Source organism: Cyprinodon tularosa, unplaced genomic scaffold (genome assembly GCF_016077235.1).
Source record: "Cyprinodon tularosa strain WSP-4 unplaced genomic scaffold, ASM1607723v1 ctg479, whole genome shotgun sequence".
NCBI lineage: Eukaryota > Metazoa > Chordata > Actinopteri > Cyprinodontiformes > Cyprinodontidae > Cyprinodon > Cyprinodon tularosa.
Window position 1 is genome coordinate 485298 of NW_024039206.1, and position 24428 is coordinate 509725.

General features: G+C 40.6%; 1 protein-coding gene across 1 annotated transcript in view; it reads right to left on the minus strand.

The window, feature by feature from the left end:
- The window catches only part of plcl1 (phospholipase C like 1), a 210316-nt gene that overhangs the window by 184266 nt on the left and 1622 nt on the right, over nucleotides 1-24428 (minus strand). The gene's annotated exons all lie outside the window — the stretch shown is intronic.

Here is a 24428-nt window from a genome sequence, read left to right on the forward strand (position 1 = left end):
ACATGTCTATAATAGTAAACATTTGAACATTGTAATTTTTATGTTTTCTGAGTTGTTAGTTGTAAACGCTTTTTAAAAATAGTCGCCGGTGATTGGATGGATGTTCAGAGATTTTCATATTGAGATGTGCATCTATTTATTTATTTTTTATCTACTATAAGTCCTTTTAATTTATCATTTTAAGTCATTTGAATGAAATATGGAACGTCAGGACTCCGGTTTTTGTGTTTGTGTTTCTGTGTTTGTCTCCCTTCCTCCACCAGGAGGCGCCTGGTTCTGGTCCGCCTCCTCACACCTGCTGATTGATTCCTCGTTAAACGGAGTGTTCTTAAGCTGCTGACTGCCACTACCTCGACGCCAGAGTGTTTGCCAGTTTGGGGTACTCTAGCCAAGCTGAGTTTTTTTGTCAACCTGAGTTTAACTTTGTTTTTGTCTTTGCCTCTCGGCAGGAAGTCATCCTGCAAACTGGATTTTTCAGACCTTCTCTCCCTGGAAGGATCAACTGAGCTTCAAACTGAGCTGGGGTTCAAACAGGAAGTTTGGATCCACTTTCCCCAAGAGATCGTTTGAGCTTCACACTGAGAAAGGGAATCATCTCCACTACGACCCGTTCATGTACCGCAGGAAATCTGAGTGACAGCTTCTCCGTTCACCTACAAACAACCGCATTCTGGGTAAACCCTGTTCCGCCCTCCACTGAATCAGACAAACACTGGAACCACGGCACACAGACAGGAGTCAAGGATACAACAACTTCTCTGGAAACGTGAGTCGGCAACCAAAACCTCTTCTCCAAGTTTCATGAGTCAAATTCCCCACTGAGCCTGAACTAACCGCTGTGTCTTCCCCTCAATTTACAGTTCCGGTTGAGCAGTGTTCAGAGTAACACTTCTCCCCTTGTTTTACTTCTTCAATAAAACCCGTTAAACCTTTTCTCTGGTCTCTCTGTTCTGTTATCTGCATTTTTTGGGTCAGAACTTTGTAACACCATGACAGGAACTTTTTTTTTTAAACTACAGACAAAAATGCATCGGGAGTCATTTATTAAATCTATGATGCAATGAAATTTCATTTGCCTTAAAATAACTTCCAAGTGAGATAATTAAAGGCTTTTTTTTGTTTGTTTTCAGCCAAATATGACTTCCCCTACTGTATACCAGTAACACGAAGACATCTTAAAACTAGTGAAATTATTCACCTATGTAGGCCGTTAATACGCCACGCCACAGATGAGCCGTTTAAAGACCTCATTAGCATTTTCACACGCAGCATTTAAGGAGATCAGACACCAAATGTTACAAACAAATTATCAAATTATCACTTTTTATTAGTGTGAAATGACAGCTGGTCCCTGCCAGGCGAGAAGGTGTCGTTTTCAACACTTCTCTATTTTTAACAAGAGAAACATGAACGAGGAATGTTTGCTGCCATCAGCCTTTGTCCATTCTACCGGCGCAGACCCATGACCGGCAGCTGCAGTGAGGTCTGTTCCAGGACAGACGAGGCGCCAGCGGCCGAGTGACACCGTTGGACAGAGGGCCCTCAGAAACAACAGCACTCCATCACAGGGGACCTATTGTCATCCCGCCTGACTCGTTTGCTGCCAGCAAACCGCCGTTCGCTCCTCGGCACGACGTGATGCAGGCGGACGGTGAGAACAATGCAGAAAGGAACAGAGGGAGAACACTGGAGCCGGTCGCAGGGAGGATCGGACCTGAGGCTGGACGATGAGGCTCAGATGGGAGAGAAGAGACGGGAAAAGGGTCCAAACGGTGCTCTGTCTGAGACGGACCAAAATAAACCCACATCAGACATAAACAAGCTGCTGACTGCAGCCTTCATATTAAGGTCCATGACTTTTCCATGACTTCCACAACTGGATCAGAGGCACATTTGTGAACTTTGCATTTTTTAACCCTGGTTTCCCAGCTCCTAATTATTTTTAGATATTTTTTTCTATATGTAACTGATAACAGACTTTAGTCAATAATCATTTTTCAGTGTGTGATTCAAACATATAATCAGTTCTTGGACACAAATCTGCCTTTGTTCCATCATCAGAGACCGGGAAATGTTTTTAATGAAAACAGTTTCTGTTTTTGTTTTTTTACTTTGTTTGGGTCCTGATGATAATCCGCTCCTGAGATGGTTGCTTCCACCCAGCAATCTCTGACATCTCCATCAAACCATGAACTCTGGAGGGATTTGGGCTACTTACTGCAGGCACTAGTTAAGACTTTAGAAAGCTGCGTCAGCGGCTCTCAGACGTAAACAACTATCCCAGCCCTGCTTTTAGTCACCATAGTGAAGGTTTAAAAAAAACAGCCAGGCAAAAAATAGGAAAAACAGCAAGAAAAACAGTAAATCAGGAAGAAAATCTGCGAGGAAAACAATAACACCAAAAGCCAAGCAAAAAAAAAAAAAAAACAGCCGGGAAAAAAAGGCAAAAGAAAAAAAATTCTAGGAAAAAGATAACAGCCAAGCCAAAAAAATGTAAAAAAGTAAAAAAAAAAAAAAAAACTGCAAAAAAAAAAAAAAAAAAAAACTGTAAATCAGGAAGAAAATCAGCGAGAAAAACAATAACACCAAAAGCCAAGCAAAAGAAAACAAAAAAAACAGCCAGGCAAAAAAGGCACAAAAAACTGCCAGGAAAAAGATAACAGCCAAGCAAAAAAAAATGTAAAAAAGTTCAAAAAAAAAAAAAAAAACAGCACGAAAAAAAAAAAAAAAAAAGTAAATCAGGAAGAAAATCAGCAAGGAAAACAATAACACCAAAAGCCAAGCAAAAATAAAAAAAGAAAAGAGCCGGGTAAAAAAAAGGCAAAAGAAAAAAAATGCCAGGAAAAAGATAACAGCCAAGCAAAAAAATAAAAAATAAAAAAAAATAAAAAAAAACAGGAAAAAACAGGAAAAATAACAGCAAGAAAAACAGTAAATCAGGAAGAAAATCAGCGAGAAAAACAATAACACCAAAAGCCAAGCAAAAAAAAAAAAAAACAGCCAGGCAAAAAAGGCACAAAAAAACAGCCAGGAAAAAGATAATAGCCAAGCAAATAAAAATTTAAAAAAGTAAAAAAAAAAAAAAAAAACTGGAAAAAAAGAGAAAAAAAAAACAGCAAAAAAAAAACTGTAAATCAGGAAGAAAATCAGCAAGGAAAACAATAACACCAAAAGCCAACCCAAAAAAAAAAAAAAAGAGCCTGAAAAAAAAAAAAAAACCACAACAAAGAAATAAATATAAATATACTTGAAATTAGTTCATGCAATTGTTTTTTCTTATTTTAAATGTAAATTGTCTTCTTCCATTGGCAAAGTGTCTCTCCTCAATTCATGAAAAATGAACCTATTTTAAGGCCCCGTCCACACGAAGACGAACCCTGGCCTAAACGCACAAATTTTTCACCAAACCAGCCTCTCATCCACACGAAGCCGGCGTTTCGGGGGTCTGTAAACAATCTTTTTTTTATTCAGTCTTCAGAGTGGGAAGATTTTGAAACGCCGTTTTCGCGTTTCCATCTTTACGCTCTAACCGCATATTTTTTTTTACACGCATGCGTCATAGCGTCGCCTCTAAACACGCATGCGCAACCAGTATCACAACAACAATGGCGCCGTTGCTGCTAATGCTACTCACCCTGCTGTCGGGCTTACAACAGAATCTTCTTCTTCTGGAATATCTCCAGGAAGAACAGAGCAATATCGACGACATAATTTAGCACCTGAATTTGACTTAACCACGAAAATGGACCCGCAGGGCAACCATGTATAAATATTAGTGCGCATGCCCAACATTTCGTCGTTTATTTTTGCTTTGGCACCACAGCGCCACTTACAGGCCTGGCATACATTTTGCAGCGTTTTCATGCATTCGTGTGGTCGATCACATTTATTTTACGTCTTCGTCTTTACGGCAAACGTTTTGGAAAATATCAGCGTTTCGTGTTCGTTTTGACTTCGTGTGGTAGGGGCCTAAGAAAAAAGTTTTAGATTTCAGTTTTTTGCGGTGCGGCCCTGACAGCAATGGCAGACGGCAGAGGCAAAAGTTGTCATTATTACTCAGTTATTTTATTATACTATTATCATATCTATTAAATTTTTTTTTATTACCATAAGATGAATGTAAATCAAGATTTTAATGAATTTACAAAGGAGCTCAGTCGTTTCCTGAAACCTGACTATTTGTTTTATTTAAAACCTGTTTTCGATGAGAGCAGAGGATGTCCTAAAATGTCCGATCTGATTCAGATCTAATAAAACCTCTGAAGATCAGAGTCAATAAAAATGGTCAAAAAGCAGAAGAAAAGCTTTGTGGGCTCATTTTGAGAGAGAAAACATTCCAGTAAGAAAAGGTTTCGATTAAAGGCGTGGAGACGTTACAGGGAGGGGCTCTTCCTGCTACGCTGGCGAGGTGGTTCTGTGACGCTTTCTGATTGGCTACAGTCACGTTCAACAGGCTGCGACCTTCGTCTGCGTTCCACAAACAGTGGGATATCTGGCAGAGACACTCCAAACGGCCCCCGCAGCCTTTCTGAACAGACCCGATCACTCTAGTCTGAACACATTATTATCTCATCAGAATATCTGCAGGGCCATATTGGGAAACCAGCGTAATTAGCCTGCCGTGTGAACCAGGCTTTAATTTATGGAATCATTGAAGAAGGAATACTTCTAAAGGATTCCCTCTTTCCTTTTTCTGACAGAGATTGATCCAAACCAGGTTAGCTGACAGCTTTGCTAGAGCCCAGGACAACACAGTCCTTTTGCCCCCCCCCCCTCTACACCACTACTACATCATAGGGGAACAGAAAGCACCTGCAGGGCTCAATGTTAAGCATTGCCCGATCGCCCGGGGCAAGTAGTTTTTATTGTCGGGAGAGTACAAATTTAGCAAAAAAAAACTTATTTATCACTCAAAATTACTTTAAAATCACAGACATTTGCTGAAAACGACCCAGAAGCGTTGCCGGCGCCATGTTTGTTGTTTTGTACACATTCTGATTTGAAAAAGGTGCGTGATTTTCTGCCAGATGGCGTGATTTTTGTCCACCTAGCGGTAATTTTGATGTAGTTACCAAAACGACAAACGAGCTAGAAAGCGCTATCATATGGCAGCCTTCTGTACAGTGATGCAGGTCATACATAAAAAAATTTTCATTACATTTTTTTCTCTTAAGCATTGGAGAGGTGCATTTAAATGTTATAGAGCTAAACATGTTAGATTGGTGACCTGTTGTGTTATTATTACTGTCTTGTTGCTGCATTTATTTTGTCAGGGAAAACTAATTCTGAGTCAGTTAAAAGTCAGGGAATTCTGAAATGATGTCAGACTGTAGAAACCCTGAATAAAATAACTATGCATAATGATTCTCTAGAAAAGTCACATTATATTAATAGTATTATCTTGTATAAACATACCGTGACTCTAAAATAAAAGTTATTCATTTGTGACATTGACTTCTGTCTTGTGATTTATCTTAAGTTTTTAACCTGTCAAGTTTTTTTTTAGATTTTTAACATTACAGTTTATATTTTTCCAAGCACACAACAGTTTAAAGCAAAGTTTAGTTTGAAAAGAATGTGCAGGAAGGATTGAAAAGCATGTTAACACGGTAATGTAGGCTGGAGTTCATTATCTGACGCATGCAGATACACACCAGGAACCTGGAAACTTAAAAAATACTGAATTACAAAAAACATTTAAAAAAACAAACATGTTTCTTCGATATATATACAAAAATGAATATTAGGAACTATATTTATAAACATTTATAAACTTGCCCAAAAGGCAAGAGGTAAAAATCCTTAACGTCAACCCCGACCTGCTGTATATCAGCCAGTCCCTAACTATTTGTTTCCTTCCATTATGGGAGGTGGAATAGTTTAGATTCTCTGCCCTCTGAATCTGCTGGCAGTTTATTTGCCGTCTCTTTTTGCCATTAAAAACATTCACTCCATCTGAATCAGTCCTTTCTGTTGGCCACAGCGAAGGATCATTGGAATTAACGTCTTCATCCGTCTCTGAGCCACTTTGCTCAGGCTCTCCGATCAGGCTGCAGGCCCCTCCACCTGCTCTGTTTCTGTTATCGGTAGGGATGGCTCTCCGTCTCCTCCTCAAACACACGCTCCCCCCGCCCCCCCGAGGCGGCAACGGAGGAACTGCTGCACTCTCCTCCTTTCTCTCTGTCCACCAAGCTCAGCTGGCTCTCCTGGTCTTTCACCCTGAGCCTAGACCTCTGCAACCTTTCTGCCCTTTTGGCGCTAAAGCACAAGTATTTCTGTGTTTTCTCCCTTACACTAGCTAGCAGATGCTATACATGCTATATATGATAAATGATAAATTCATTGCTTCTTTCCAGCCTCTGAACACTCATCATTCTCCTGCAATTCGTTCCTGGACCTCATCCTCAGTTAATTTTTTATATTTACTCCTAAAATTCCTCAAACCTTTGATATCATCTTCCTTTTTTTTTTTTTTTTCTGTGTGCTAGACTTCTGAAAACCAGACATTCTCAGACTGCAGCGAAACAAACTTTCCAAAAGTTCCAGCTCGCCGTCCCGGTCAATGTTGAGTATGTTGAGGTGGGGGGAGTTCTAATGGCCCCTTATTTAAAGAAAACATATTACATATATAACTATATATATATATACTGTATATATATATATATATATATATAGTTACTCTAATATTAAATATCTTTATCACAAATTACTTCTGCCTGTATTTTTAATGGTCAAAGTGCCAATTTTGGGCCCCCCTCTGTCCTGGGGCTTGGACAGTTGACCCGTTTGTCCCCCTTGGCGGCGGCGTGGACAAACCTCTTGTCAGCCAGTGACGGAAAAATGCTTCCGTCTTATAAGATGTGTGTAAATATGTGGTTTGAACTGCAGCATCGCAGTCAGGCCACAGACCAACCTTCAAGCTCACCTCACTCTTTTAAACATAACTCTGCTTAACTGTAATTGGTTTTGCTGAGTGCTGCAGTTGAGGGCCGCCTTCTGATCCCATTAGGCGCGTTCACACTGCAGGTCTCGAAGCTTAATTACATTTTGTTTTGTTTGGTTATACTGATATTTATTTTTTACGGTCATCAGACTTTAGTCTGAACGGTTCACACCCCAAAGTGACCCAGATGGAGACCATAGGAGTCACCCGGAAACGATGAAAACGGCGGCAGATTAAGTCGGCTCTAATGCGACACGGCGGCTAACGCTGTTAACGCACAGAAAACCATCTGATGAGGCTCTAATTTATGGAGGTGGAATAAATCAGAAGCTCAGAGCGCCATGAAGAAGCCAGACATGGCTCACATATATATATCCTCATACATCAAGGTTTTGTTGGGATGTTTTACTTTTATTCATCACATTTGTATTTCAATTCTCTACTTTATGTGTTTTTAATAGTTTTATTTTTTACACAACGTACCAAAAATACAACTTGGCCTGATCAGATCCTGATGTGAAGAACTTCACACAGAGATGGGAACACTGCAGTAAAAAAATGACACTGAACCAAAATTAAACATATTCTCATGTTGAGCTCAGGAAACCGGAGGACTAGTGTGAACACACCCTTAGTCTGTGATTAAATAAAAAAGGAAGGGAGCTGAAACTCAGCAGCAAATACGCAGGAGATAAGGTGGGATAGTTTCACAACACCCCAAAGTCCTTTATATCGCAAATATTTTATTTATTTCTTTATTCAGGGTCAAATCTGCAAATCCTTCGTGTTTAACAACACAAATTCAACAAAAAGCAAACTAATATGTTCCTCCACATTCCAAAAGTAATCACCTTTATAGGAAGGGTAGTTTTTCTAGAAGCACAAGATCTATATCCAGCCATTGGATTTACAGTAGCCGATTAGATGAGCCCTTCAAAAGGGAAAAGTTTAAGTTAAAAATCTAATAAGCTAAGTTAAAAAACTAAAAAGTGTAAGGGCCTGTATCAGCATTAAAACTGAGGTTATGATATCACAAAAAATGGTTTCTTTCACTTTGTGAGTGTTTTGAATTAAATTGAATTGAATTAAAAGAATATGCAAAAGAATATGGACGGGCCGCCTTTTACAGCTGCTTTTTGTATCTATGCTTCTATTTCTATGTCTGCTTCCATGAGATGTCAGAGAAAGTGTTAGAGAAAAAGGAGTTTTCTCAGTCTAAAGACCGCATTTAATGTTGTATTTCTATGTTCTTGCACTAATACAGTCAAAGCTTGCTTTTTTAATCTTAATTAATTTTTAATAGATCTGCCTGTTTTTCAGTGTAGTCCTGTTTCTCTGACTGTGACTAACTGGATGTGCTCTCTTCATCCTCTGACATGGGAGCTGGCTCGGAGCTCGTCTGCCTGGCTGTGTGTTTCCTGGACGGGGCCGCCTGTGGAGCTGGTTGACAGTTGCCTTTTGTATCTATGCTTCTTTTTCTATGTCTGCTTCTGTCTCCTTGAACCCCAGTGGGCCTCAGCAGATGGCCGCTCACACTGAGCCTGGTTCTGCTGGAGGTTTCTTCCTGTTCAAAGGGAGTTTTTCCTCTCCACTGTCGCTACAAGCATGCTTAGTGTGAGGGATTGCTGAAGAGTCAATGAGTCGATGCAATCAGCTGGTTTTCCTTAGATAGAAAACTTTGAATCAATCTGACTGGATGATCTGGAGAACTGGAAAGTGACCTGAGATGACATGTTGGGAATTGCAGCTATAGAAATAAACTGAATAGAATTGAATTGAATTGTTTTTCAGGAATTTCTTATAGAAGCACTTTTAACATTTTTTCTTAATATATTAGGGCAAATGGCCATTTATTGATATTACTGTGACCATAATTTTTGATATCAATATATACATATTTTTAAAGTTACAAAAGTAATAAGATCTTGTCTTTTGTTCCAGATTGTTTTTTTTGTACATGATTTAAGGGCTACACTCTCGTCCAGGTAGTTTAAGTCAAAACTAAAGGGATAAACACAAATCTGACGTGTTGCGCATGCGTATCGACCATGGGAATGCTGGTCTGACGGGGTATGCTCATCTGACGGAGCAGCGGGTTTATATAAGCTGGATCAGGCCACAGAAGGACATCTCAAAGCTCGTGACACAGAGAGGCTGAACACCGACAGTCGGTTTGCGGAGACTGACAGGGACGGTCCCTCCGCGCCAAGCTGACACGTTTGTCAGCGAGACGTCCAGCTAAAGCGTCCCCTGAGCCTCGTCCTGCGAAGTGTTTTCATTCAGCAATAACCCCACACTGCTCTCCCTGGTCTCCTGTCTGCCATGCTGTGTTTATTTGTGACGTAAAAACTGTGAAATCAATTGAAATGAATGTAACGGCCCACGCCTAATGAATTAAACTCCTCTCTAAGTGACTCTTTAAACGTGATAAAGCATCATCTGGTAGACATTCAAGCGCATCTGAGACCACGAGGACAAACCAGAGGGAGTGAAAACAAGCCAGAGTCTGACTCTTACACTCTCTGCATGTTTTGTCAACATATTTTATAGAGTTTTACAAAGGTTTATAGCTCCACTCCTTTTAGTCCATACAAAAGAGTTTTCTCTGAGGCTCTGAACTGTTCTTATTAAACGAGTTGGAGAGGAAGTTATTTCAGGCATCACAGGTCAAGAGGTGACCGACTTGTTATTCAGGGCTTAATCGACACAAATCTTTCCCGACTGAATCATGAGAACAAAAGATGAACGACTTCAACAAAAAATCAGATCAGCAGCAACATGCCACTAACATTCAGAACATAATCAAGACAGAAAAGGTCGCCGCACCCAAGGAGATATTAAAACATGTCTTAAAAAGTTTAAAGCCAATGTCCACAAATAATTTTTATTTCTTTTTATAAGCAAAGACATTCATATTTGGTCCCTTTAGACTGATTGTAAATAAAACTACAATAGAAATCTGTAAATGAAGTTAAGCAGAAAGTCCAGACTGGCTGCAGAGCTCCAGATGCTATCAGTGCATCCATGCAGCAGCTCCAAGGCTGAACACTTGGGGGAAAAACCTGATTTAATCGTCCACATGTGGGATTGTTGTGGAAACATGAGCCGTTCAACATGCAGCCTCGCCCTGCCTTCCTGCGAAACGCGTTAAGGCCGGGCTTCCTCCAGAACGTCTGCAGGTGAGCATGTGTTTAGCAATAAACGGGTGAGCTGTGCCTTCAGTACGAGCACTGGAAAAATAGAAATCTAGATCAGTCACTTTTCCTTAAAATAAGTGCATTTGTTCTTGGATTCAGGAGGTAAAAGACATTTTGCCAAAGAAACAAGACAATTTATGCTTAAAATAAGAAAACACAATCGCATTTGCTTATTTCAAGTGCATAATTATCTTATTTTAAGAGTAAAAATACTAATTCCATTGGCAAACTAATTAACTACTCAAATTAACGGTAAATACACTTAATTTAGGAAATGTTTAGGAAATGCTTTTTCTAGGTCGTTTTTTCCAGTGAGCGCAGAAGACCGATCCAGGTGAAACACGTTTGTAAAAGTTAGAGGATCAACTTCAGCTTTTTACTCCAATAAAAGTGTAAAAGTACCATTTTTAAAACTACTTCAAGTATAAAAGTAAAAGTACTGCAAAAAAAATGTGAAGGACAGAAGTTTTACAGCTCTATCCTATTAAATGAACATTTTTCTGTAATTCTAAATGATAACTTCCTTAGACTTCAGTTCAGTTCCACATTAAACTTTGCATCATCTGGAAAAACTATTTCTTTTGGTTTGTGGTGAACAACAAGTTGGGGCAGCACCAAGTCCAACCACAAAGAAATTGTCTAGATGAAACTAATTATTATGATGTAATGAAAATGAGCTTAAATGAAGCAAAACTAACGAGTCTATTTTTAAAACGAAAGGAGTAGAAAGTAGAGATAATTATAAAAACTGTTGAAGTAAAAGTTGTCTAAAAAATAATTACTGCAGTAAAGTATTTTTGGATCAATTTGCATGTTTTCTAAGCCATAACAAGGCTTTTGTTTTGGCTGCTCTATAAAGCCTGGAACTCACCGTTAATCCAGATTTTCTGAATAGAAAAAGCCTCCTGGATGGGAACCAGTGGTTCGTTTTCTAACTTATTTAACTTTTTCGGAATGACTCCGACATGGATGACTGAGAATCTTCACCAGCATACTCCATAAAGCAGGTTTTATTAGTTGTATATTTCAAAAATTTTAAAATGTAAATCTTTAACAGGCATTTACAGAATCTTTAAAATCAGATAATTAATATTTAAATGCAGTATTCAGACATAAGGAGAGTCTTTGATGCCATGCCTTCTAATGTTGCACCGATACCGATACCAGTATGGGGCGGGGCCCCGATCCAGCACTAAAATGGTGTATCGGTAGCAGCTAGTACCAACCAATAGGGCACCGATACCATTTTTAGACCCAAAAGTTTCTTTAACTATTGTCACCCATTTCAGGTAGGCAATAAAAAGTTCTACTGGATTCACTTTGTTTTAGTCTTTTTCCTGCTTCACAAAGGAAGGCAGCAGCTGGACAAACCATGATGGTGATTATTATTTTACATCCAAGTAGAATGCAGTTCTTCATATAGACACACATTAATTTCAAATAGGGCTGGGCGATAAAGAAAAAAAGTTTATCGATAAAAAAAATGCATATTGATCGATATCGATAATTATTGAAAAGATTTGAAACCATATTTTATGTGCAGCTCTGCCTGGACTTTTTATAATATTGCTAAATGATTTAATTTTAATAAAAAACACAAACACAGACTTCGAATTAAATCTTTATTTAACCAACTTTTTCAACCATAACAGAATTGTTTTAAAGAAAAATAACTTAAGAGTCCTGAGTTATGTTATTAAATACTGACAAAGAATAAACTAAAGTGACCAAAATAAATATAACAAATAAATAAATGCCCCCCCGCCGCCGCCCCCGTTTTCTGCTTTAACCTGAGTTATTACTTTGAAGTTTCTGGCCCCTCAGCATTTTTCTCTCAATTGTTAGAACTACATGGGAAACTGCCCAGAACTGAAAATATATATATATTTTCCAGAAATTCCCGAAGATTCCTCGGAGGAGAGCCGCGCCGGGGCCTACACAGCTCGTACTCCTGCGGGTGTGAGCGGCTGAGATGATAAAAAAAAAAAAGTTGGTTTCGTTATCAGACTTGGTTTTCACTGGTTCCCGACACATTTTCCAGATGACTGTGGTTTGTTTTTTGTCCGACTTGCCATGACCGAAATACTGCCAGACTGCCGAACTACAAAAACCCTTCTTTGGAACAATTTCCTCCGCCTCTCCTTGCTGCGACATCTTCATGTGCTCTGTGTTGTGGTTTGAGAGGACGGCGCTTGGTGACGGCGTGCCTGGGTCCGCGATTGTGATTGGTTGGGAGGAAGCAGTGACTAGCATAAACCATACATGCTAGGCTACAATGAGAAGGAAGGAAAACTGCGTTTCTTTTTTATCAAACTTTTATCGACCCTCTTTTTTTCTATTGCGCCACACGTCTATCGATCGATATATATCGTTATTGAATTATCGCCCAGCCCTAATTTCAAACAGATGATCGGTATGGTATCGGTATCAGCCGATACTGCATAGCCAGGTATCGGTATCGGGTATCGGGGCCAAACAATGGCATCGGCGCCACTAATGCCTTCTAAAATGGACAAGGATGCCATTGATGTTTAAAGGGGAGGTTATCTGGAACCACAGAGACGATAAACTGCTGTTTTTAGACAAAGAAACGATTCCTTTCCTGACAATATGTCATGATCTTTGGTTTTTTCCTTTGCTCATTGCTCCCCTGTCTAATTGGTTCTGCGGCTGATTAACGCCGATCATTTCCACCTGGTTCCTCTGCTATTTAAGTTGTGTGTTCGCCTCCCATCAGCGCCAGGTTATTCGTGTGTTTTGGTGAGACGTTTCCTAACAATCTTTAGTCTGTTTTCCTGATTTTGACCAGTTTCTGCCCTGTGGATCTCGAGTTTTTGCCTTGTCCCTGTCTGCTCTGTTTGTCGCATCTGGTCCTGGATTCTACCGGCTTCTGAACCTGGAACTGTCTCCTGACTTCGGCCTTGGATTTCCCTTCTGGACTCTGTTGCTGCTCAGCGTCTGCTGCTCGCTCTCTAGGAACTCTGGGGGCGTCGCCCGCCGCATCTGCGGTCAAACCTCCCTCCTGGATTCTGTCGTTCTCCGCGAACGGACTGAACTTTGAATCAGGTCAGTGACTTTGCTCCAAGTCGTGATCAGCTCCTCATCCACTCACTGACCTGTATTTTCCCATCCCTGCAGAGATCCGCCCGCAGCAGACGAGCAGCCCTGTTTGTTTATAATAAACGCTTTGAACTTTCCCACTGCCTGTCTCACCTCGAACTCTGGGTCCAACAGTCTGAGATCATTACACAATATGTCAAATTTGTGTTTATTGGCAAAACAGTAACAAGAACACAGGAAGGAACTGTTGGGTTAATTATCATTAATGATGTGTGAGTTTATTACATCCTAATATTATCTGCCTGTTGCATGTCCTGAACTAATGTGATCATATTGAACAGACTTAAATCAAAATCATATAATGTCTTCGTCTGGGATTTTATTCTCCCAAAAAGTAAAAACATCCTTCCTGCTTCTCTCTGGATTGTTTAATCTACAGTCTCTCAGCTTCACTCTAATGTTTCTCCATTATTAAAAGATTTAGTGGGGGTAGTTTTCAATCCACCGTGTGAAAGTGTCAACAGAAACAAGAATTACCTTCCACCTCACAACAGCAACCTGCTCCGGTCTTCTCAGAGCATCTTATAGGTGGAGCATCTGAGCAAATGGGAATTTTACATCTACGTGGATATGTGTTAAGTTTTTTTTTTGCTTTTTTAATTTATTTTTTGTCCTACAAACATGATGCATTTATCCCAAATCAAGCTGACAGGTAAAGAGTTATTCTTTGTGCAGATTTATGACAGTATTAAACACATTATTAAACACCTTCCAGCAGTTTGAGGTCACAAAAAAGATCCAATCCAATTCACAATTAAATGAAAACCACTTTTCAAATCTACAACTAACTTAAAATAACTTCACATTAATTACATAAGTGGAAAAGTATCAAATTATATACAACTTTTAATTAAATACGGACTTCCTGTCTGAACCTAAGATGAAGATCCAGCCACGTGCCTCAAGTGGCCGGGATGTATGACGGTAAACAGGTGAGGCTTGTATCGCCTCGGCCGAACGAAATCCCAGCCTGATAAAACAGCCGCATCTTAACCTTCATTTCAGGAATATCTTAAAGGTGCTTTATAAAGATGAACCACCGTCCATTCCATGGCTGAGACAGAAGAGACAGCAGCCAAAGCATGAAGGAAACCACAGAGCATAAAGTTTGCTGACATTCTGATCAAAACATGAACTCTGGCATTTTAAGCCAGGAAATCTCTATGTGGCTCATCCACAAACAGAAAAAAAGTCCAAACTGCATCAAACCGTCATGTTGACTTCAATTAACTTTTAAAGGCCTGAAAATCACTTTGAAAAGTGTTGGGATCCTCAGGCTTGCCCACCAGAGGGCGCCGAGGATCCTCTTCTGCTCTCTTTGTTTTTCCCTTAGGTTTGGAGTTACTGTGGGGATCTGGAGATTACCCTCTTTCTCCAGCAGGATGCGCTGTGGGTCTTCTGGAGCTGGAACCTTCCTGCACACCTGTTCCTAATCCTCTTATCAGAAGACCTCAGTATTTAAGCTGCCTTCAGACCTTGATCCCACGCCGCAGTGTTGATCTTAGTTGGTTAGCTTCCCGAGCCTCTGTTACAGATGAATCTTTGTTATCTCTATTGTGAGATCAGATTCTAATTCTTCCTTGTCTCTGCCTCACAGGAATCCTGTCTCTTCTTGAAAGCTCTGGATGAGCTTAACCTCCTGTCTCTTCGTGAAAGCTCTGGATGAGCTTAACCTCCTGTCTCCTTGTGAAAGCTCTGGATGAGCTTAACCTCCTGTCTCCTCGTGAAGCTCTGGATGAGCTTAACCTCCTGTTTCCCTGTTAAGCTCAGGAAGAACTGTCTCTCTGGCAACCTGTCTCTGGCCTGCAGCTCTGGGAGAGTTGCATCTTAGGAAGCCAGTCTCAAGCCTGACGCTCTAGGAAAGCTAACCTGCTAATCTGCCCTGGTGAGCCAACCCAAGAATCCTTCATGGATGCTAACTGTTGACTTCCCTGTGGAGTTTTCCCAAGAGGTTCCCATGTGGATTTCCCCTGTTGTCTCCCTGCAGTGAGCTGGAAGCTCAGCTACCAGCCATCCCCCTTTCCCTGCTCAGACCCCTGTGAACCAGCCACCTGCCTGAACTGTTTTCCACTTATTACCCATGTGCTTGTGCCTTTATTAAACTCTTTGGACTTTTACCCGAGTCTCCGTGTGTGTTCTGCATCTTGGGCTTACTCTCTTAGAAACCCATCATGACAAAAAGTAAATGCAGATAATCTTAGATTTAACATACAGCTCCTGTACAGCCTCCCAGAGACACAGATGTTAAGAGAAACACGAGCATCGACGGACGTCAACGACGCCTGTGTAGGTACCAGATCTGCTCGCCTTTTTTATGACGTCATCATATGGTAACTCCACTCAAACAAACTGTATTGCACCCATTTCTTAAGGATCAAAACTCTTTTGGAGTTTCAACATATTATTACCTATATTTGCTATTATTTCACATTTCATCGGCGATCTAAAGTAGCCGAAAGTAGAAAACGATCGTCAGTCTTGAAGGAAAGTACTGCGTTCTGGCAGGGAGTCAGACACAGCACTGCTGATGCAGAGCGCTATGATCACTCCTCTGAAACAGTTTATTAACGCCTAAATTAACTAAAAATGTAGAAACCTGCCGGTGTAGGTACCAGATTTACTCGGGGGCCTGCGCCTTTTGATGACGTCATAATATGGCAACTCCGCCCGTCACTATATGGCAACGCCACTCGTAACGATATGGCAACTCCACTCAAACAAACTACATTGCGCCCGCGGTCTCTATTTGTCACAAATCTATTTTATTTGCTGAGATGCGTCAGAGCGTCCGCCATCTTAAATGTGGCAAATCTGCAGTTTCTCAGTCAATTAAACAGTATCAGAGGGACTTTAATCTCTGAATATACTTTGTATTCGTAGTATTTTTGTTTTTGTAATATTACAAGTTTATTTTTTGTATCCCTTTAGCTTCATTCTCCTGAATTTATTCTCGTTACAAATGCAGACCGCGGGCTCAATGTAGTTTGTTTGAGTGGCGTTGCCATAATGTGACGTCATCGGGAGGCGCGAGGCCCATGTCGAATTCGGTGACGTCATCGGAAGGCGCAGGGACCATGGAGAATTTCTTCGTAAAATTGTCAGTTTACAAACCGCAATCCCGCTTTCAAATAAAACCTACACCCCGCTATAATTACTTTAGTAAGCTGTCCAGACCAATCAAAATGTTTTGCGCAATTGTGCAAACGTTAAAACAATTATGTATTGTGACGTCATCAAAAGGCGCAGGCCCCCGAGTCAATCTGGCAGCCCGAGTCAATCTGGTACCTACACCGGCAGAATATGTTGGCTTTTATTATCCTGCTGCCTGCAGTTTGTAGCACAGACCTGAAAAACGCTAACATCTACTTCCAGCCGCCACCAACAGGAGGGGAAAACCCTGGAGAGGCGAGCGGGCCTGAGGCAGCTGCTGCTGGGGATTCCCAGTGACAGCGCAGCGCCGGTATGTGGGGGTCTGAGCGGCTCCCACAGAGAAATAATCTTTGAAGGCAGGATGGTAATCTGGATGAACTGACTGCACAGACCATGTTTTCAGGAGGACTTTCTCACTTCAACAGAGATTCTAACTACTTTTTACCCGCTGATCACAGCTAATATAGCTGCCATTGTTCCAGGCAGAGAAAGGATAGAGTAGCTCCGCCCACCGCGCATCAGACCCACTTTACCACCGCGCAGCTAGAGCAGCAAAGATGCTTCAGCCGCGCGTCAGAACTAAATTTTGTACAAGCATAAAAAATGAAGCAGCATTTTTCGCATTTTTGCTGCCTCTGCTGCTTGCAGTCTGAACGTAGCATAACACTACACTGACGCTGCATGATGTTATTATCATAGTCTAGGCAACCACAATGTTCTAGGTCATTTGGCAGTGTTCAGCCAATCATGTGACTGGCATGCACAGGGCCCGAGCAGATCTGGTACCTACAGCGATCAGGACCAAGCTAGAGATAACATCGCTCTCAAAGAAGCCACAGTTTAAGCTTCTTAATGGCATTTTCCCACAAAATATCATTACAGGCAACCCATCATGGCCACAGAGTGCTTTTAAATCTCTGAGTTTGGTGCCGGTCTGTTAGGTCTCCAAGGCTACGTTCACACTGCAGCCTGAAGTGACCCAAATCTGATTTTTTTGCCCAAATGCGACCTGGATCTGATCTTTTCATGTCTAAACAACACAAATCCGATTTTTTCCAATGCGATCCAGGCCACTTCGCTCTGTGGTCCTGAATCCGATACAAATCCGATCTTTTTAAATGTGACCTATGTCTGAACGGGCAGATCGCATTCATCCGACCTGAACGTCATTATATAACACTCAACAAAGGTCACCATTCTGCGTCTTGCTTCGCAGAAGCGGGAAGAAAAACAACAACAATGGCGGACGATAATGCGGAGAGCTGTATTTCGGTTTAACCATCTTGAAAAGGTTGTGTTCTTAAGGTTAGGAAAGATGCGCTGCGGCACTAACATCCATGTTTACTCCCGTAAACACGAAGCATGCTGGCTTGTGACATCATTGCGTCTTCTACTGCGCATGCGGGACACTTAGGTTGTATGAACGCAGTTCACACAGGAGATCACATACAAGTCGCATATATTTGGAAATGTGAACGGCAACGCAAAAAATTGGATTTCACAAAAAAATCGTAATCGAGCATCAAGGCCTTCTGTGTGAACGTAGCCTTTGTTACTGCCTGCAGACGGCTCCTTCTTCCTCATCCTCACTAGACAAAGCTGAAGAAATGCTGTAACATTTGAGGCAATAATAGTGTTTATTATTTACATCAGTTCTCCATGACATCTTTATGTTGCTTCGGTTCTTTTTTTCATGTTTTTAATGTGGATAATTATCAACAAAGGAACTATTGGGAGCAACAAAAAGCCCTGAAAGAAAAAACAAAGTTGTAAACAAAATACCTACATGTACATTTAAAGACAAGTCCTTTTATTACTAAAGCAGACGTCTGCCGTCCTTATTGTGTGGGACTGAATTAAAAGGTTCAAACCAACAGGATTTAAGCTGGAAGGGTAAAAATAGGTTAATCATCAGATAAACTCAAGCATCATAAATCCTGCTTTAGAAACCAGCAGCCCCCCCCCCACCACCACCAAGTATCTGAGGCATCAATAACAGACCAATCACACCACTGCCAATGGCAATTAACAAACGGCCCCCTGGAGCCCCACCTCACATCAGAGCCATCTGGTCGGACAGAGAGAAGCGGCCTCTTCATCTCTGGCTCTTCAGAGTCTCTCTTTTGTCCACTTGTGTCGCTTTGCGTTTGTCTCTCATATAAAACACGACATCTTTACACTCACTTCAGACTTGCAAAGCACATTCAGCATGAGGTAAGGGTAAACTAATTGGACCCCTGGTGGTCAGACTGCTCCAAAAAATAAAAAATCTTCAAAAACGCCAATTTCCTAACTGTAATTAACTGGTGTACTAGTGCTTTAATAGTCTTTTATTGTCCAAAAAGCACAGATTAATCATACATTATGTTAAACTTTGGCAGTTCAAACTACAACTAATTGTCTCACACATGCAACAAACCAGATCCCCTGTAAATCTTGACAAAAATGTATTGGCTTTTAAGTAGAAAGAATGATTCTTAAAGGGACAGTGTTGCTAATCCTGCTTTTGTTGGCAAAAATGAAGAATTTCTGTCATAAATACAAATTCTGTCCCATTAGAAATGAAAGCATTCCCATCACTTAGAAAGAGTAGCTTATAAATACAAAGGTGGAGGGACACAAAATGGAAGATGCCATGTTGCAATCTTTGAGTACGGAAGCAGAAAGAGGACAAACTTGTTTAGCCTTATGCATTTCACCCATTAATAAACAATTGTTGTTGGTGGAAGAGGATGATAAAACAAGCAAAGACGAACGTATTTCGCTGTACTTTCTGTTTTCTGTTACTTAAACATTTACCCCAGTCACACGACCCTCTGAAAACCGATCCGTGCCGGGTTGCAACCAACCATTTACACACTACGCTAGCACGGTTCCTCCACTCCTACTGGCGATCTACGGTACTACTGCTCTCTAAAGGAAAACAAGAACTGGAGTCTGTTTATTCACTGGATTGCTGATTTCCCGTTGGTACGGGGTTGAAGTGAAGCCACCGGCCGCCATATTGGTACTCCCTAGTTAGACCAGTCGCAATGTAAACAATCTGTGAGCTACAGCATCGAACAACGATGATGTTCTCATTTTCAGGGGGAATTAAGACTTTTAAAATAAAGATAAATTCATCAGTTTGACACAGACTGGCTGTTTCAGAGCATCAGTAGATTCACTTTAACTTAGAATTTTAAAAAAATCGGCCCATCACATAGTCACAATGAAGTCTTTAAATCATGAAATATAAGATATTATACAAATCCATCACAACATAATTAATGTGTTAATGGAGCATAATAACACAGATGTGCTAAACGTGATAAATATACATGTATTGATGGCATTATTGTCATAACATATTACATATAATTACAAACTTTTACTTTAAGACTGAATTACAAGTACATGTCTTTTAATGCTTTATTATTTTTCCTATTTGCAAATTGTGCATGCATGATGCCATATACTGATGCTGTCCTCCACTTAATAAAGAATTACTTAATTGAAATTTAACAGTGAATTAGTTTCTATTTACTCTACTTTTTGGTCTAAGATAGCCAGACTAATGTTAAGCTACAGACTATACTATAGGATCCATCGGCGTATAGATGGATTTACTGGTTAGATCCTCCACTGACTGGGAAATTACCTCAGAACTTTTTCCCACAGCCGGCAAACTGCTTGTTTTTGCAGTCAAATGCTACACATGTAGGTATTTTGGGGAGTACCAATATGGCGACCGATGGCTTCACTTTTTTCAGGCAAACAGCAATCCAGTGAATAACTAGAGATTCGTGGAAACAGGCAAATCAACATTTTGGTGCCCGTAACAATTAGGAAGTTTGGTTATAATTGTGATATTTCATTGTTAGTGGAGAGTCAGGCGAAGAATGCAGCCTTTGGTGAATTTACCTGACAGAGTCGTCTTTTGAATTATTCAGATTTATTCTTTCAAACATTTATTTTTTTACCCTTTTCAATTTTTTTCAAATGATATTTTTTCATTTAATATCTTTAATTTCTCTTTTTTTCTATTGAGTCTTACATTATTTTCACTTTATAATAGAGAAATATTATTCAGAAATAACTGAGCGATATCAGGTTTTAAATCTTGAGCAGGAGACGTTTTAGAGTTTTCCTTCAAACTCAGATTAATCCAGCGGCCTAATTTCAGCTCACTGGCATCAATCGTCATCCCTTTGCACCCCGACGGGTTTCCGTTGATCTTAGAGCTTCGGCTGTGATGCGTTTCATAACGACTGTCGCCTCCATCCCTCCGTATCTGAGCTGTGATCAGCTGGCTCCTGCAGACGGGACCGAATGTCAACCCCCAAGAGCACGGCGTGGACACAGGCCCGCTCACCTACGTCTGCAGGTTCACTGCTCAGGGAGCACCCAGACTGACCTGATGGCGTCAGGTGGGAAACAGGCCGGAAGGTCGTAAACCTCGGTCGCCACGCCATATGCTCCCCTGTTAGCAGCTTTTAAAGCAACAAAAACCTCATCTAGTAATATCCAATGAGTTTAATAGAAAAAACATCATTTATTTTACCCACATTTCCAGAAATGTTACTTCAGACAGTAGAAGCTTGAGGAAAACAGCTCATGGCAGACAAGATGAACAACTGACCAGGTAAATATCATATTAATTAGACATAATCATACTGCTAAAAAGCTAAACCCTTAAAATCTTTTACTTTAAGCCAAAATATAACCACAAACATCAGTATCTGCAGCATATTATTAGACTCCTCTGTGACAAACCTGCACAAAGTAGGGTAGATAAGCTTACAAAACATAAAACCTGAAAAGTGCGGCGTGCATTTTCCAATCCTTGCTTTAATAGCTCCAAATGTAGAAAAAAGAAGCTGAAAAATTAGCCAATGCAATTAGGGATGTGGTAAATGTGGAGATTCCTTTAAATAAGGAAAGTTTTTCAAAAGATATAGGTGAGACTATATTGATTATATTAACATGGCCGTCCCTTAAGGACAAGAGGGACAAAGCTTCAATTCACTGCTGTCTTCCTATAATTACATTATGGAAAGAAAAAGATACCGAGGTAAAATTTCATGTATAACCATTCAATTTTAAAATATAGCTACATTATTTTTGTTCCATATGACGAACTTCAACACATCCTTTCCACATTGTAGCACGGTAGTGGCAGCATCATGTTGTGAGAATGCTTCAGCCAACCAGAGGATGGTTTACATCAAAGGGTGATGTGTTAGAAAGGCCTAGTCAAAGTAATGACATAGAATCAGCTGACAGTTAATGCTAAAAAAAACATCGTCTGTCCAATCTGGCTGAGCTTGAGCTTCATGCTCAGAATAAAAGGCATGAAAAGCTAGTAGAGAAATTCCCTGAACATTTACAGGCCTAACTAGAGGTAGACTGATATTTGTTGGCCAACATTTAGGGTTTTTTGTATCAGCATCTGCAAATTATCAGAAAAGCTAAATCAGGTTCAAGAATTGAAAAATTAGCATTAGCCATAAAAAAAAACCCTGTATCACTCGATCTCTAGTAACTATAAAAAATTTAAAAAACAGCTAATTCTGCTAAGTGTTAATGCTGAGCAGAATTAGCTTTTTACTGCTTTACAATCATGTGTTGTTTTTCCAGAAGTTTAAAATGTTCTGACAGGAAAAAGAAGCAGACTTTATTGTTCTGAGAAGAAAATAAATGTTTTTAATGCGAGTCTGGTGAAAATGCAGAGCCGTGTCCTTAGCCCATAACATCATCAATGACCCCTCACCCCCCCACCATGGACTGTTCTCCCTGCTGCCTTCTGGGAAGAGGCTGTGCAGCATTTCGTAAAAATTAAAAAATATCCACTGGACTTGGTTTTCAAGATTTGAAGACGTTTCGCCACCTCTCCAGGAAGCTTTCTCAATTCAAATGTCATGACATGTCAATGACTTTTGAATTGAGAAAGCTTCCTGGAGAGGTGGCGAAACGTCTTCAAATCTTGAAAACCAAGTCCAGTGGATATTTTGAATTTTTACAGAATGACTATGACCTGGATGACTGAGAACCTTCATCAGCGCTGTGCAGCATTCAATGCAGGACCAGCAGGTTCTGCAGCAGCTTCTTCCCCACCGCCATCACACTGATGAACTGTTTAAAACTCTGAGCAAGTCACAAAACAAGCTGGTTCACACTGTAAACATCTTACTGGCATCTTCAAAATAGAATTCAACTTCATGTCTCTTTTGTATTTTGCAGTATGTCTATTTATTTATTTTTCACTGCTGTGAACCTTCCACATCAATGCCTCGGCATCATGTATCTCCAACATCACGGCCCTACTGCTGGCTAATCTGGACCCAACCTGATTTAAAACATTTATAAATTACCGCATGTTGTCCGACGGCAGTTTCTAATTTCACTTGCGCCTCTTCTCCTGTTAATACGGTAAAGCCCTGGGGAGCGTCCGGCTCCAGGCTGCGCGTGATCCAAATGAGCCAATGAGCTGTCAGTCTGAGTTGCTGCTGCTGCTACTTTTAGACACAGCAGGCAAACCTGTGGCAAGCAGGGCGATTGGAAAGAAGGAGAAGACCATGAGAAAAAGAGAGCAGAGAAAGTGTGGACTGCTGGAAGAACTGTGGTGAACTGGTGAAAGAAAAGTGAAATGGCGTGCTCAAAGATGACCCTGAACATTTAGAGGATGTTTGGCTCAACCTGCTGCTGTGAAGCAGGATTCTCCACCATGAACAGAATCAACAATAAATCTGGATCCAGGCTCAAAATGAGCTCCTTGATATGTGCTTGAGAATGGCTTAGTCTCCGGTTAAACCCAGGTTTAAAGCCTTGCAGGGCAGCCTAAAGCCCACTGCCAACATTAAGACAGAAAAAAGAAAGAAAATAACAAACGATCAGTTCAGGGGTTTGAGAAAATATAGGAATCAGGAAATTATCTATAAACCAAACTGAACGATTGTTGTTCTCTACTTCAAAAATACTTTAGATTTTAAAATGGAAACATTTTCTATTATTTTTTATTTAAAAATTCAATGTTGAAAGTAACATATTTTAATTTAAAATGTCTCTGGACCTTTACTGGTTGATGATTTTCTTTATTCGGACCCCGCTGATTTTTAATTAGTTACTCCTGTCCTACACTGTTTAAGTTTTGATCACTACTGCACTTTATAAATGGGAAAGTTCATGCTAAGCTGCTGCTCGTTCACTGTTAAAAAACTGTTGGTATCAAAGTTTCATTTCATTTCACTCTGTGTATACAAGATGACAGTAAACTTTGTCCAAGTCAAAGTCTAAGCAGAGCCCCTCGGCCCCTGGCTGAGCCTAGAAATCTTGTCCATAAAGGCTCTAAACAGGATCTGTGACAGAGAGCGGTCCTGTCCGAGTCCCTCATCCACTGGGAGCAGGTCTGACTTAGTACCATCCATGTGAACCAAACTCCTGCTCCGCTTGTACAGAGACCTGATGGACGATATTTGGGTTTCTTTGTATTGGCATCAGAAAAAGATAAATCAGCTTCGAGAATCACCCCATAATGATGTCAAAAAATGAGCATCAGCCATAAAAACCCTTTATTACTCGATCTCTAGTAACTATAGGAATAAAAGCTAGTTCTTCTAAGTGTTAATGCATGCCACACATTTTTCCTGTTTATTGACAGGAAAAGACATTTTTAAAAGTGAATCTTGATCATGTCAGTCTAACAGTCCTTCCGTACCTGAAGGATTGAAAGTAAAGCAAATACGTCTCATTTCCAGAGTCCAGCTCTCTACAGACGGCACCTCTGATCCAGCTCAGGTACAAAGCAGCAGATATCAGTTACATGCATACATGTAACATTCCAGCGCTTCAGTGACACATGAGACACGTCGCCTGAGGTGGAGAGACTTCTATGGAGCGCACATGTCAGACATGAAAGGTAAAGAACTGCTAAACATGATCCGCTCCTGTGCACGGGGCCCCGGTGACATGCAACCTGAGCACAGGTGATGACACTGATGTCAGACAGTCAGAGAGCAGCTCAGGGTCTCCTCCAGGCA